The 15,702-nt window shown below is 40.2% G+C and overlaps 1 protein-coding gene across 2 annotated transcripts in view; it reads left to right on the top strand.

The window, feature by feature from the left end:
• Window positions 1–15,702, top strand: part of DOCK10 (dedicator of cytokinesis 10) — a 260,663-nt gene that overhangs the window by 23,848 nt on the left and 221,113 nt on the right. The window lies entirely within an intron of this gene.

The raw sequence follows: 15,702 nt of genomic DNA, 5'->3' as shown, positions 1-15,702 counted from the left end.
AGTGGGGGAGTGTGGTATTTCTCCATATCTGTTCAGGAAACGATCACATCGTGTGGTCAGGGTGATAGCCTTTACCGGTTCAAATCCCACACATAACAGCAGGGACGCTGAGGCTTTGGGGGGCCATGCAAGTGGACAGCCTGAGGGACAAATGTTAGACAGTTGGTCTCCCCTGGGGCCCAACCCATCAGGCTGTTTTCTCTCTTACGTCATCACCAACATGTTCTGAACAATTCAGAAACAAAGGTTTAGAAAATGTACAGCCGTTCAAAAATAGATTGTTGCTAATTGGTAACAGAGCTTTACATACGTTTACATGACATCTTGGAAAGGCCTAGAGCTGCCCCAGCTTTAGCGCTGGGCTTCTGTGGAACCAGCTGAAAGCTCTGTCCCAGGGAGAGAGCCTCGGCTAAGATGGGGCGCACATTGCTCATTTCACTCAGACCCTAATTCAGTCCTGCCCCTGGAGGGATCAAGGGCTCCCTCCACCCCAGTCGCTGGGTCAGCATTTCTCCCTGCCAGCTCTTCAGAAGCAGAGAGGGACAAGTCAGTCCCAACGATTGATATGATATGTGGAATAGACTTAAGGAGACAAATACTTTGTTAAAAATAATGCTTATGAAAAATGTTTCTTCGCGCACTGTATTTTCCTTTGAAAATGATGAATGCTGCACTTGGAAACAAGTTGTCACATTGGTATCATATTCCTTAAAGCTCACTTTTCTGTTATGAAAAATCCAATCAAACAGGAGCTGTGGGGCAGCTCTAACCTAGGGGGCCACCCCCTCCCATGACTGTGAATTCATGTTATTCCAACAGAGTAACTGACACTGAGAAGCAGGGAATGGGGGCTGGCAACCAGACGGTGGCCTCTGTTCTCTGTTGGCAGGGAGAAGGAAGAACAGATGCAATTATAAATAGAATTATAGCCCAAACCAGGATTACTTGGATAACTCAGTCAACACAGGGTTTTGTTTGATTCAATTTTCTAGATGATTTCATCAATGATTAACCTAACTATGTTAGTGGAGATCTAAAAGGAGAGCCAGCTTAAACATACTCAGCAAGGCCAGCATTTACTTTTTGCTTTTTTTGAACACTAGGAGTATCTCCAGTTATTGGCTTCTTTGGCTAGACAGTGCTATCCACATTTATTTTTTGTGACAAAGCAGGAAAAAAAATTACTAAGAGACTCTGTTTGGAAATCTGAAAGAAAATGGACAAGCTGGAGAAGTATTCATGCCGAATAATGACCTTAGATGTCTTACCCAAATGGAGTGCCAGGTCACACCACTGCCAGAGCAATCAATCAGTCTGTGTCTGTCTCTGTCTTTCTCTCCACGATATCATTTGATTTCTGTTTCTCTCCACAGAACATGTAATTCTTTGCATGTATAGTGAGATGTGTTCCTGTGGCTCAGCTAGCTGCAAAAATAAAAGTTGGATGGTTGATTGCATTCTAAATTGACCTCCTTGACTCACCAGAATGCACGGCCTTTGGAAATGCATATCAAAGGCACAAAGCTGGACGAATGACCCATCCACTCTTGACGTTTCCTGAAAATGAAATTACTGGATAACAGATTTGATTAGGAAATTCTTTCCAAAGTTTGCCTCGGTTTTAGTTCTTCTTTGGGCTTGAGCTTATAAACTTAAAAGCGTCAGAAAGAGGATTTCTCATTTGGGAAAGAATGTACATTTGCCGCCTACTCATATCAATCGAAACATGAAAATTGCTCTTTTTAATCAAAAGCTTCTAAACAAATGTAAATCATAGTCTATTAATAAAGTGGATCTTGTTTGGAGCATTAAATCTAAGAGGTTTCCTACATATTGTAGAAGTTTAGATAAAAACAGAAAATTTTGATATTTTATTTTTCATTTTTACTTGCACATTTTATATCAAAAAGGTCATAGTAACACATTTAAAAAGCAGGGGTGCCTGGGTAGCTCAGTTGATTAAGCATCTGACTCTTGATGTTAGTAGCTCAGGTCATGATCTCAAGGTCCTGAGATGAAGCCCCACATTGGGCTCCACACTGGGTGTGGAGTCTGCTTGAGCTTCTCTCCCTCCCTCTCCCTCTCTCTCCCTTTACCCTTCCTCCTACCCTGCTCGTGTGCCTTTGTGGGTGCACAGTCTCTCTCAAGAAAAAAAAAAGACATTTAAAAAGCAAAAAAAAAGAAAATTATATGCTAGGGACAAACCTGTTCAAGCTACCTGACTCTAATGAAGCAGCCACGATAGACTAGGTTATAAATGTAAGTACTACGTAATGTTTTGTGTCTTCATAGTTTGCGAAGGAATTTAAGACGGGATTCTCTTAAAATTATCCTATCTCATTAAGCCTCACAGAAACTCTGTGAAAGGGACACTAAAGCTTAAAGAGTTTGAGTGAAATTTCTGGCCAAAATGTTCTTATTTTAGCTGATTATCTTTCTTTCTGGTGAGTGACATTTTGTTGCATATAGTTGACATTTCAAGGCTTCCCCTCCACCTTTTCTATCCCTACCAAGTGTCAAGATTTTTTAAATCCTTTGAATAAAAATAGAAACGAAACAGAAACAAAAAGCAGTAAGGGGGATTGAAAACAAGAAATAGTTAGGTGGCAGAGATATTGCTTCTGAACAACAGATACCGAATGTGCCTTATTCAAGGCAGGCATCTGAGACTAGGCTCAACATTGGAGAACCTCTGCCTCTAAAAAGGCCTAGAAAGAGCTACCACCCCATCCCATTCCTGAGAGCCATGGTCCCAAAACACAGCCTCCCAACCTTGGCTGAGCTACCAGATGGCCTGAGTCTTTGGTCTGTCCGGTTACCCCATGATAGAGTCATCAGGCAGGGAAGGAAAGTAGGATGGCCCCATCCTCTGACTCAAGAGCATGTGAGGAAGATGAATGCCCTTAAGTCAAAAATCAGAAGGTGAATGTAGTCCTGATGACATGTAAATAATTGTGTGATCCAAAGGAGCTTTAAAAATAGACTAAAACACTGCGGTCATTGAAGAGCAGTGATCTTCCAGGTCCTGTTCAAAAACTGTTTTTATTTTTATACTTTTATTTATGGGATCTGCTAATAAGGTTTTTTAAAAGCAGATCATGATCACAATTTTTGTGTCATAAAGTAAATGAAGAAAATCCCAAATAATTGTAAAGTACTCCCTTCCAAACAACACCCTTCACCCCAGACTCCATCTCTCCAGGAACCAATGCTTTTTATTCATCTTTCAGATGAGAACAGGCAGATGATAGAGATCAATCACCAATTAAATTAAATCCACATTAAAGTATTTTGCATCCTCTTGTAATGGAGTTTACTTTAGAATCTTCAAGAAGTAATAGAAGAAGTAGTGGCTCTATAAAGAATAACAAGATGAGAGCAAATGAGCCAATTAGAAATCATAGAAATGAAGGTAAAGTCCTTGAAATTAAAGAACAAACTTCAGACTAGACCCAGTTCAAGAGAAAATTAATGTATTAAAAAGACAGTACATCAATTCACACACAACAAAATTCACAGAAATTATGAGATTAAAAATATTAAAGAGAAAAAATGATGAATTCAGATATAGTAAAATGAAGAGGAGAAACAAAATGGTGAACTTCTAAACTAGCAAAGGAGAAAAAAGTTTAAAACAGCATTTCAACTGAACATGTAATAGAAGAAAAAAGACAAAGGCATCATTAGTAGAAACCTTAAAATAAAATTACAGATATTAATCTAAATACATCAATAATCAAATTACGATAAATAGGAGCTGATTAATCTCACCCACTACAAAACAGAATATACTTAGTAATTTTACCAATACCAAGATGTCCTATAATATAATGTCCTAAAATATTATAACATTTTTTATCTTAAAAAATCCTTTCTAATTTTTGTAAGGAAATTTTCTTCCAGTGAACTAGAATTTTTCAGCAACTAAGCTTTTTCTCAATATAGAAATATCCAAAGTATCTCAAAAATGTTCATTGTCTCCAAAAGATATATAAGAAAACTGTTCTGGCTCCCACAATATCTAGTTAGCCTAGAAAGTAGGTGATATCATTTAAAAGATTCCCAGAGGTAAAATGTGAGCTTAAAAATCTACATTTTGATGTAAGATTTTTTTTTCCTGCTAAAGGCATTTGTTTCCAATGACTTTTTAAGTTGTATTTTTAAAAATAACTTTTATATGCTTCCAGCAATTTTTAAATGATATCACCTACCTCTTAGGGTTATGAAATGTCATAGTAACCCCAAAACTGCTTTTCTCATCTATCTTTTGGAGACCACTGAGGAACTTTTGAAATGATATTTTGGGTGTCCCTGTGTTGAGAACAGCTTAGTTGCCAGAAACTCTAAGTAATAGGAAATTTCCCTACAAAAAATAGAAAAGGATTTTATCCACAAATGCTCTATAATACATTAAGATGGAGAGATGATGCCCTAATATAGTTTAATCCTGTAGTTTGATACCATGTAAATCATATTTAAGGAGGAAAGAGTCCCAGGTACATCAAATATTTTGAAATGATGATTTTTTGATGACAGATGTCTTCAAAATCCCATCATTATTCCTATGGGATAGTCTCACTAGAAGGAAAACTTCTTCTGTAAGAACTGTGAGGTCCTGGAAGAAAAAGGCATTTGTTTCCATTGGGGCATCAACTATGGTGTGATCTCTGTGTGCTTTGGTGAATCTTGAGCAGGGTTCCCGACCTAGTGGTTTCCTGTGGGGACAGGGCTGAGCCCATCTCCTGCAAGGCTCCCTGTGGTTCTGTCATTGGCACCCCTGGGTCTCCTCACTGATGGGTGTGTCACACCCTGGGCTTGCACATGAGTAGACTTCAGCCAGCAGGGATGAGTCTGAGAAAGAAAGGATATTTGCACAATGTCCAGGTAAGAGGAACTAGACAGGGACCTTTCCTAAAGATTTTTAAATGATGGCTGTTGTGTAAGTGCCAGTTTGCTAAAGGACCCAAAAAGGAGAATGAAGAAAAATATATAAGGCTCTTAAATGTTTGAAAAACTCAATATTGGGTGCTTGGGTGGCTCATTTGGTTAAGCATCCAATTCTTGATTTCTGTTCAGGTCCTGACCTCAGGGTCATGAGATGGAGCCCCCAGTGTGGTGCAGAGCATGGAGCCTGCTTGGGATTCTCTCTCTCCCTCTCCTTTTGCTCCTTTCCCCACTCTTTCTCTCTCTCTCTCTCTCAATAAATAAATAAATAAATAAATAAATAAACTTCAGAAAGCTCAGTATTTCTTGAGGTACTTATCTGCTTTTCCTCACCTATTATTGCCTCCTCCTCTTCCCTCCCTTTACACCTCTCCCTTCCCTTCCCCCCCTCCTTCCCTGTCTTTCCCTCTCCACCGCCCATCTCGTGTACGCACACACACACACACACACACACACACAGCTTTGCAGTCTGTGTTCAGCTTTTTATCTCAATTCTATGACATCATTGGTGCTCCTGGGAATCAGTGATTGAACTGAAGAGTACCCCCAGGCAACTGTACGGTCCTCTTTTAAACACTGGCATTAGGGATCCCTGGGTGCCGCAGCAGTTTAGCGCCTGCCTTTGGCCCAGGGCATGATCCTGGGGACCCAGGATTGAGTCCCACGTCGGGCTCCTGGTGCCTGGAGCCTGCTTCTCCCTCTGCCTATGTCTCTGCCTCTCTCTCTCTCTCTGTGACTATCATAAATAAATGAAAATTAAAAAAAAAAAACAAAAAAAAACTGGCATTAAACATATGTAGGATACCATCATCGATGCCTGTTCGTTAATAATTTCAGACACAGATTAGGTTGCCCCAAAGCAAGCACAGTGAAGCACTGGAGGGTTTGCTATCTAAGCAATTTGAGACTCTAGCTTGATCAATGTACATGTCCCAGCTCTCCACTTTGGCTGCAATGATGTGACTTATGCAATTTTATTCCTATCAGAACCATGAACCTTCTTTTCATGATCTGGCCAGTTAGGAGAAACACAGATTGATGAATGGAGTAACTGTATTAACTGTATTCCTCCCGGAGTGCTTTCCAGGAAGTAATACTGTGATATACACTAAGCCTCGGGGGTGGCTGGGTGGCTCAGTCAGTTAAGCACCAGACTCTTGATTTCACCTCAGGTCATGATCTCAAGGTCTTGAGATCAAGCCCCGTGTGGGGGCTTGTGTTCAGCGGGGTGTCTGCTTGAGATTCTCTCTCTCTCTCTCTCTTTCTCCTTCTTCCCCTCCTCCTGCTCACACTCTAAATAAATAAATAAATAAATAAATAAATAAATAAATAAATAAATAAATCTTTCCAAAAACTAAAAAATAAATTATACTAAGTCTAACCACAGTTTTCATACCCTTGCATTTAGCTCTTCAGGCACCAATAAATGTACTTTTGAGTGATTAAAGGTCTTTATTTTCAGGTGGTTTTGCTAATGCTGGTCATCTAACATGTAAATGATCATTTTCCTATTTTTCTTTATGATACTAAAAATTCCGTGTGTTTGCAGTAAAAAGGAATGCGATTTGATTTTAAGCAAGAAATTATCTGCATAATTTTCTTGCTGTGAATGAACTCAGAGTATTCATCAAGGCTGAATCATTATTTAACTCTGTTGTAGCTAGTAGGAAGATGAGTTTCTGAATGTTTTGATGAGTGACGAAGGCTCAGGAGTCTGTGTGACCTGAGATAACTGACAGAACCCTTTTTCTGAGCTTGAATTTTTCTCTTCTGTAAAAATGGGAACAATAATCACACTTGCCTTATAGAGTTTTTGTAAAGATCCCTTTTATTTAAAAACAAGTGTTTTAACATTTTATCTTTTATACCATGTTCATAATGTGTAACCGTTATTATTATTTTATCATTATGTTAGTTATGAGCATCCAGTGAGATAAAGGCTTTGTGAATGCGAAGCGCCTTGTCACCTCCAAGAGGCTGTACGTTTCATCAGTACCGTCTCCTTTGGAGATCTAATGGGAAAGCCAACTTCTCTTGGCACCATAATTGTTTGAAAGCTGAGTATAAAACTGAGAAAACAGATGTTGCTACACAAGTAGATGAAAGGATTTGGGAATTGTCTTCCTCTTTTTTTATTTTGAAAATAAAGTGGAAGCAGATGGAATTTAGCGGGAAATTAGTACTGAAATAAAACGAACTTGGAAGTGTATTTTGGATGACTTATATCATTGTCATTCATGCCAACAACTATTTTCCAAAGCTTCTCATTTTTTTTAAAGATTTTATTTATTTATTCATGAGAGACACAGAGAGAGAGAGAGAGAGAGAGAGAGAGACAGGCAGAGGGAGAAGCAGGCTCCATGCAGGGAGCCCGATGTGGGACTCGATCCCGGGTTTCCAGGATCAGGCCCTAGGCTGAAGGCAGCCCCAAACCGCTGAGCCACCCGGGTTGCCCACCAAAGCTTCTCATTTAACAAAGAGATAATTAAGGATAGTTTTAGCCTTGGGGTTATATGAAAGGATTATGCCTGGTTATGGTCCATTACTGTCTGGTCCAGAGCAGAGTCAAGAACCCGGATGGAGAGCCTTGGGCCTTGAATGTATATAATCTGGTTGAGCTTGGTGAATTCAGGGGTGACATTTTCACCCTGTTACTGTGGATTTCAAATTCTGAGTGGGTGGAGCCGCATTTGGAGAAATCTGGGGATGCGTCATATGTTGAACTGTTCCTGAGAGTGATAGTACCGTGTAAATCATTTTTGAGTCCTCTTTCCTCTGACTTTGCAAAGCAGTTGATTTTTCTTCTCCCAGATAGTACACATGAGCTAGTTTTCATTTAGATGCACGTCTGCATTGAGCTTGCTCCAGGGAGCTATTCCCAGTGGGGCTCATCTCAAAAGCAGTGTAGGCCCTGTTGACTCTGGGTACTGGCTCACACTGTAGTTGAGAGCAGCTAGACTTTTCTTTGAAAGCCTGACATTTTGGGTGCCCTTTTATAATGCCTGTGCCAATTTGCACACTGACACGGCCTCCCTGCCAGTAGCCAGACGTCCCCACAAGCCAAAGTGTTTCTCTCACTATAACTCCACCCAGCTCTGGACTTGACTTGGCTGACCATCTTTGCTAAAGGTCAAGGAGCCTTCTGTCTCCTTTCCTGCTTAAAGATCAGGGTTAAATGAATGCATTTCATTTTAACAACCATCTCATAACAGTTTCATTATATAGGAAAGTCATACATATACTGAAGTCATAACTGCAGAGCCCTTGGGGCACTTGGGTGGCTTAGTTGGTTAAGCATCTGCCTTTGGCTCAGGTCATGATCCCAGAGTCTTGGGATCAAGCCTCGCATTGGGCTCCCTGCTTGGTGGTAACCGGCTCCTCCCTCTTGCTCGTTTTCTCTCTTTCTCTCTCTCTCTCTCTCTCTCTCAAATAAGTAAATAAAATCTTTTTAAAAAATATAACCTCAGACCTCTCTTTACTCCCTGGTTGGCTGGTCACACTGATCTCAGGATTTGACACACTTTAAGATCTATGTTAGATTAATTTTCAGTTGTTCTTTAAGTTAACTTGATTTTCCAGTCTCTTCTTCTCTGGCTAAGGAAAGGGAGTCACTTTTAAGAAGCTGGAAATATTCGCATGAATGCCTTTAGCCAGTTTATTTGTGTGGCAGATATGATACTTTTATTTAAATTTCTTCCCAGAAGCAAAAAGGAAAATGTTACCTGTGACTTCTCTACTTTCCGTATAAACCACAAGTCCTTTCTGGCAGCGAGTACAACATCGTCTTTTTTTGTTTTTGTGATCATCTTCATTGGCACAAACCTTTCTTTAAACCCGATCATTTACAAGACTTGCTTGTTGTGCAGGAATCTGGACTACACACATATGCTATTGCTGATATCTTATCGATATTTTTCGTCACTGCTTAACTTTATCAGAAGAAGCATGTCCTGCTGTTAGGCAGAGTGAGTCACAGTCAGGCTTGCTTCTACAGCTGGATATATTTCCCTGTGCTTTCCTTCAAAGTATGTGACTTGTCAACTGAGAAGATAGAAGCCTCTTTACTCACCTTGGGTTTGAGTTAGACCCGTGAGGGTTCTGGGGTCCGTGCATGCACCCTTGCTGTGCTACATCACTTACTGGCTGGTCTATTTAATACAAGCTAGATGTTTCTTTGCAAGAAAAGCCTTGCAGGATTTAGTATTATGAACTTACTGTTCCTGAGCCTGGATTCGTTGATGTCTCTCCGATAAAACGCTTCTGTCTTCTTTTCTCTATCCATTTTTCAAGACTGAATCAGTATTCCCAACTCCATTCCATTCTTTAAAAATAACTGAGAAGAGACTGAGATGGAGAAAGGGAATGGATAGGGTACAAAGATGAATTGTGTGAGTTTTCATTGGGGATTAATCATACCTGGTTTGATTTTCTGGAATAATAGCGTCACTATATAAAGTTATTGCATGCGGAACTGCTTTTTAAAGTACAGAATTCTCTAGAAATACAAAGACATGTAATATTTATTACACGAAATAAATAACATGTGGACGACAAAAAAAAAATGTTGATTCCTCCTCCCCCAAATAAAAAAAAAAGGGAAAATAAATTACAAATAAGAATGTTGGCTTCCAAAACTATATGAACCATCTGACTTAAACCAAGAGGCAAAGTGCTTGAACTGCTGTTGGAAGGAATTAGGGCCCGAAGCCCCCTCCTGGGCGTGCCCTAGGCTTTCTGTAGCAGTGGTTCGCAAAGTGTGTGCCCCACTACCCCTTCCCATAGTAGCAAGGGCATCACCTGACATCTGAGTACTTGTTAGAAGGACAGGTTAGCAGGTCCCACCCATCACCCCCTAATTCAGGAAGGCTGGGGAGAGCCCAGCATGTGTTTTTCTATGGGCAACTCCGGGCAATCCTGGTGAATAATAAGGTTAACTTGATCACAGTCGACTTGATCACACCCTCCCTGTAATCCTCTTCTGAAACTTTCTTTTGCTTTCCTGGTCCTCCTTCCCTTTCTTAAATTCCACTCTTTCAAAGACACTCCTGTCTGGCATGTGTAGCAGTGTTGGCTGTGTGTGCCTTACTTCTTGTTGGACCCTATGAGATCCTGTCCCCTGTCCTGGTAAATTGCATTGACCTTCCTGGTTCTTCACACTTCCCTCTATCCAGGCCTGTTGGGGGAGCCCTCCTATACTGGTTCTGGGTTGGGTGTTCTGATTCACTTTGGCCAATGAGGTAGTATGAACACATATAGAAGCTCAACAAGCTCTTGAGTACCTCTGCTTCCTCTTCTGTTCCTCTGCTATTGTCTTGTGAAAATGCCTGGGCTCATGGAAAAGCAGGAGTCTGCCAGAGATTCGCACAACTGCCTGGCTGACCTGTGGCCGACTGCAGACACATAAGTGAACCCCTGGCCAACTCATCAACTCCTTGGAAATTAAAAAAGTAAAAATAAAAATGGTGGTTTTGTTTGAGAAGCCACTGAGTTTTGGGGTGGTTTGACACCCAGCGAAAGCTAGCAACTACACCTGTCAAAGGAGTCTTACTGTCTCAGCTAAGAGGAGGAGGGCAATACAGAGACCCCCTCTCAGGCTCTTAGAAGTCATAGCCATCAAGTTGAGAGACGTGACCATGTCATTAAGTGTGGGTAGAACCCAAGCATATTAAGTGACAATGAAAATTTGTGGTTGGGTCTTTCAAGTGGCCAGTTTGAATTAGTTGCCACTGGATAGTTTTCTCTTTTAAACAAACTCAATATCGTTTTCCAGACTTTTTTTAAACCCAGGGGTTGCCTTTATCTCTTGTGTCCTTTACACCCTTCCATCTGTATTTCTTCTCTGCAGACATTCTGCTAACTTCACCCAAAGCCACCCAGGTGAAATGAGATTTGCAGGGAGACACCAGGGCCGATTAAACAGATCTTTCATAGGAAGGATGATCACAAAAGCAATCTCTTATTTGGCTGAGGCAAATAAATGGATTCAGTGGATATTTTACACTCTCGCTTTTGAAATCGTGAGGATGGAAACTCCCTGAACATTCTAACTTAGAAGTTGAGCAGACACTATTTCATTCTCCAGACAACTTCCCTGCCTAGCTTTCTCTCTTATAGGGCTTAATATCCACTATTTTAAATATTTTCATACAGCGATTGGTGTTTTATTTTTGGTAGATAGAATAGTACCCCTTAACTGAAACCTAATACTTGTTTTAGTGGAAAACTTTCTATGGTGACATGAAATTTTGACTGGAATGTTTACACTCTGTCTTCCATGACCCCTTACTTAGGAATGGACCTGGTTTTTCAAGCAGTTCTCCCTAGAGGGCGCCATATCCTCACTTCCCACTTGGTCCTTCTAACGTTGGCTGCTGGCCCCTAACATCATGTGAGGCTGAAGTCATTTAGATTACCACAATGGAATCTTTCAGCAAATCTATCCGCAGCGGAACCCTCATTTTAGCATGATAAATGCATACCTTCCTGCACGTATTTTGTTTAAGCATTATGGCGAGGGAGACATGGTTTATGCATGGAGGCAATGGTGTTTACTTGTCATGGTTGTGGTTGTTGAGTTCAGCTTTGTACATCTCTGTGTCAACATAAAGTGGCCTACAGAACATTCTGGACATCTGGTGGAGTAGCAGCTAGGATGCTGAAGATGGACTCAGGGGACTGTGCTTTCATATTGTGTATGTCGCCACAGGAGTTACTTACCTCATTGCATTTCTGTTTCCTTATTTTTAAGTTGGGAGAGCTGGTCATGATTTTTTTTTTCCCAGGATCCCACCAGCTCTGTGATATGATCTTTAATACATAATAATAGTTCTGTACAGTTTGATAGAGGAAGTGATACCAGTGTTCCTAACTACTAATTCTAAGGAAATTTAGGTAGTTACCAGTGATATTTTGGTCAGCCTGACGCAAAAGATCTTAAATTTTGAGAACTAAATGACAACTGATGATTGAAAAACTATAGATGCTAATAGATACATTTTTGCGTCTCTTTTAAAAACATGAATATTTTCATAAAATCAGCACAAGGTATAGGTTTAAAATACTGGCTCAGAGGAACAGGTGTCAGTTACTCCAGATCTATTACTATGCATAACAAAGAGTCTTCCCCCAAGAGATGGTTGTTGAATGAATGGCAAAATGGCTAATTCCACTTCAGCATAACTTTTATCTCAGAATATTCCTTATTATGTGGATTTAGAATTTATCTCTCTGGACTTCAAGCAGTGGCTTTAAATGTACTCCTTTGGGTTATATTGAGCATATTTTATTTGCTGTAGATGAAAAGTTATTTTTATTTTCCCATCCCACTACTAAAATAGATGGTAAGATTTTCTCAAAGTATGAGATGCATATCAGTGGCATGCTCTTTATTAGGCATAATTCTTTTTACATGGCCATTTTTAAATTTTTTATAACAATTCTCATGCCTTACATAGTCTTATCTTTCTAAATCTAGTCATCATTCTTTAGAACTTCCTTATGCATGTTATTCTCCTCCAAATGGATCAATGGTTTGTCCATATCCTTCCTACTCTGTCACCAAGAACTGAACATTGTTTTCAGCATTTTATCAGGGCCAAGAAGATCAGGATTACCATTACTTTTTATGCTAAATACTGTTTTTCTGCCAATACAACTTAACTACATGTTGGCTTATACTAATACCCACTTTTTTTTTTCATGAATGTGCAGGTTAGTCAATTCTAGGTCATCATTTTTTTTTTAATTTAAATCAAGATCTACTTTTAATCTTAATGGGAGTTCATTTTCTTAGACTTAGCCTGTGTGTGGGAACATTTTGGATTCTGGATATGTCAACCAATTAATTACTTCTGCTTCTACCTCTAGGTCATCTACAACAAACTAGCCCCATGACCTTGTCACATATGCCGTTCATGCATGTATCTAATTCAACAAAGCCAAGAGATAGGAGTTAATACTCACTGCTAGAAACCGCCCTCCAATGTGTCCATAAAAACATCTCTGAGGTCTTGTCAGAAGCCTTTATAAAATTTATACAATCATACTAGCTCCGGCCCAGGTAAAAGGAAACAAGATTATTGTGACCTGACTTGATGTCAGTGATCTGTAGTGACTCTTCATGACCAACTTTTCCTTTCCTAAGAGCTGACAAATCACCCCATTAATGTCCACTCTAGAAATTCACTGGAAATAAATATAAAGCACGATGAGAGATTGCAGAATTTCACATTCTTTTTATAAATTTTGCGATGCGTTTGTACATCTCAAGTCTCCTGGCCTGCCCGTATGATTCCCAGATGCAGGTGAATGAGTTTTGTAATACACCACAGTCTTATCTCTTGGGCTTGGAGTTTGAATCCTCAGGACTGCAAGTCCTCTGTTGAAACTGGGAGCTGGGGGCAGCCTGGGTGGCTCAGCAGGCCTTCAGTCCAGGGCGTGATCCTGGAGACCCAGGATCGAGTCCCACATTGGGCTCCCTGTGTGGAGCCTGCTTCTCCCTCTGCCTGTGTATCTGCCTTTTGCTCTCTCTCTCTGTGTCTCTCATGAATAAACAAATAAAATCTTAAAAAAGAAAACTGGGAGCTGTATTTTCCCTTTTCCAAGGTTTGCTTTACACTTTGGAAGCACAGGTCATTATTGTTGGGAAGATACAAACAATATGAGATACCAATTTTTATATCCATCAATATTTTTCTCCAACTCTAAGTGGCCAGCCTATAGCATCTTTGCTGTTTTTCTTTCTCCAAATATAAATTAGAACTATTAATATGAATAACAAGCACACTCAAACAACTCCTGTTGGACAGAGTATGATAGGTATAGTAGAGAAAATAGGAGAAAGACAGAGAAAGTACTGTGATCATAGGGCATCAGCAAACACACTTTTGAGCTAGTCTTTGAGAAATGAGTGCCATTTTGACTGGAAGCATTGAAAGTGGCTCTAAGTGCAAAGTGGGAGGAGCAAAAACAAATGGATGAGTGCTTGAATATTTAAGACATTCGAGGAAACTATTATCTTACCTAGTGGATAAGAATTGGATTGACAAGGGCCTTGCTCCTCATTTTGAATCACCTGATAATCTTAAGGAAGGTTTGGAAGTTTTCTTTTCTTTTTTTAAAATTTATTTGTTCATGAGAGACACAGAAAGAGAGGCAGAGACACAGGCAGAGGGAGAAGCAGGCTCCTCATGGGGAGCCCCATGTGGGACTTGATCCCAGGACCCCAGGGCCCCAGGATCACGACCTGAGCTGAAGGCAGATGCTCAACCACTGAGCCACCCAAGCATCCCAGTTTGGAAGTTTTCAGATAAAGTTGTGATATGAGTGAATTTGTAAAACTTCACCTAAAAGAGAAGGATTGCAGTAGGAAACAGCACGAAGGGATTTTACAGTGACCCCTGCCCCTCAAGCAAAGATTGCAATAAATGGAAGGTGTAAAAACAGTCCATACAGTAAAGGTGGGGAGAAAAAAATGATGATTCTATATTAATCAAATTTTTAAAGTATACATACTTTGTATTTACTCTGTCTTGGAAAATTACTTTACCTGCCTGCCTCCCACCTCCACCCCAAAATTAGTACTCTTTCCCAAAGTGTGAACTGTGTACTGCTAATCATACTAAAGATTGTTTCTGGTGGTTTCACACATAGCTCTAAATAACATCGACCCCTCCCCTACCCCCCAAAAAAACCAAAAACCAAAAAACCATTGACTCACACTGTGAAAAGTTACTTTCTTTTTGATGCTCTTCCAATATTCTTGATTACGCCAACGACAAAGTCTCAGTTTGGATTCAGTTTGGCTTTCCCACCTGCCTAACGTTTGCTGTTCTCCCCCTTCTGACAGAGAGCGTGGGTTTGGGCTTAGGCTTTGGTAGGCCACATTGGGTATGTAGAATTAGTGGCATGGGTAGAATTTGCCAGGTGAAATCAAACGGCAGCATTGACTTAGTTTTGTCCTTCTATTTTTAAACTACTTTTAATTATTCTGCTTCTGGCAACTGACGCTATTTCACTTACGGTCAAGGCATACAGTGCTAATTTACAATAAAATACTGTAGGAAAAAATCAAGACACCAATTCAAAGGATTTTAAGAATATGTTAGCAGGCAATAGAGCAAAAATCAAGGTGTCGATCCATGAGGAACATTCGATCAACACGGCTGTCCTGAAAGTCCAATCTGAATTGCCAGAACTTTACGTGTTTTAAAGATATTTTTCTCTCCACTGAATTGGCCGGTGATTGAAATCATGCCCTTGTGTCCCCAAGACCTTGCCTGGTGGCTTATGGAGGATCACATGGTGTTTGCTCTTCTCCATGAGAGTGAAGGGGCACCAGGGGCCTGTTCTCCTTGGAGCATTAAAGCTACTACTTTGACTCCTGGAGATTTGTAGCTCTCCTATGGCAACGGTATTCCTCTGATATAAGGTAATATTCTATTTCATGACAAACAGGTTTTTTTCTAAAGAGAACATGAAGTCCCACCTCTCAGTTCACTTCCAAATTGACTCTGATCTATCTAATGACCTCTTTTCTAAAGTTAGTTTCATGGAGGGTATGATTGATTTCGAGCTCTTTTTTATAGATTTAATTTAATGTTCATTCCCTCTTGTATCATTGCCCAGCTTGAGTGAAGATGATCATCCATATGATTGGGGAAATAAAGCAAGGCCAGGACCGCTCCTTTGAGGGCCAAGTGCAGAACAGTCTAATCCCTGAGTTGGGAAGCTAGGCCATATGAACGCTGATGGATAGAC

This window comes from Canis lupus, chromosome 24 (assembly GCF_048164855.1).
Source record: "Canis lupus baileyi chromosome 24, mCanLup2.hap1, whole genome shotgun sequence".
Taxonomy (NCBI): Eukaryota; Metazoa; Chordata; class Mammalia; order Carnivora; family Canidae; genus Canis; species Canis lupus.
The sequence above is the reverse complement of the archived record's forward strand: the minus strand, read 5'-3'. Positions and strand labels throughout refer to the sequence as shown.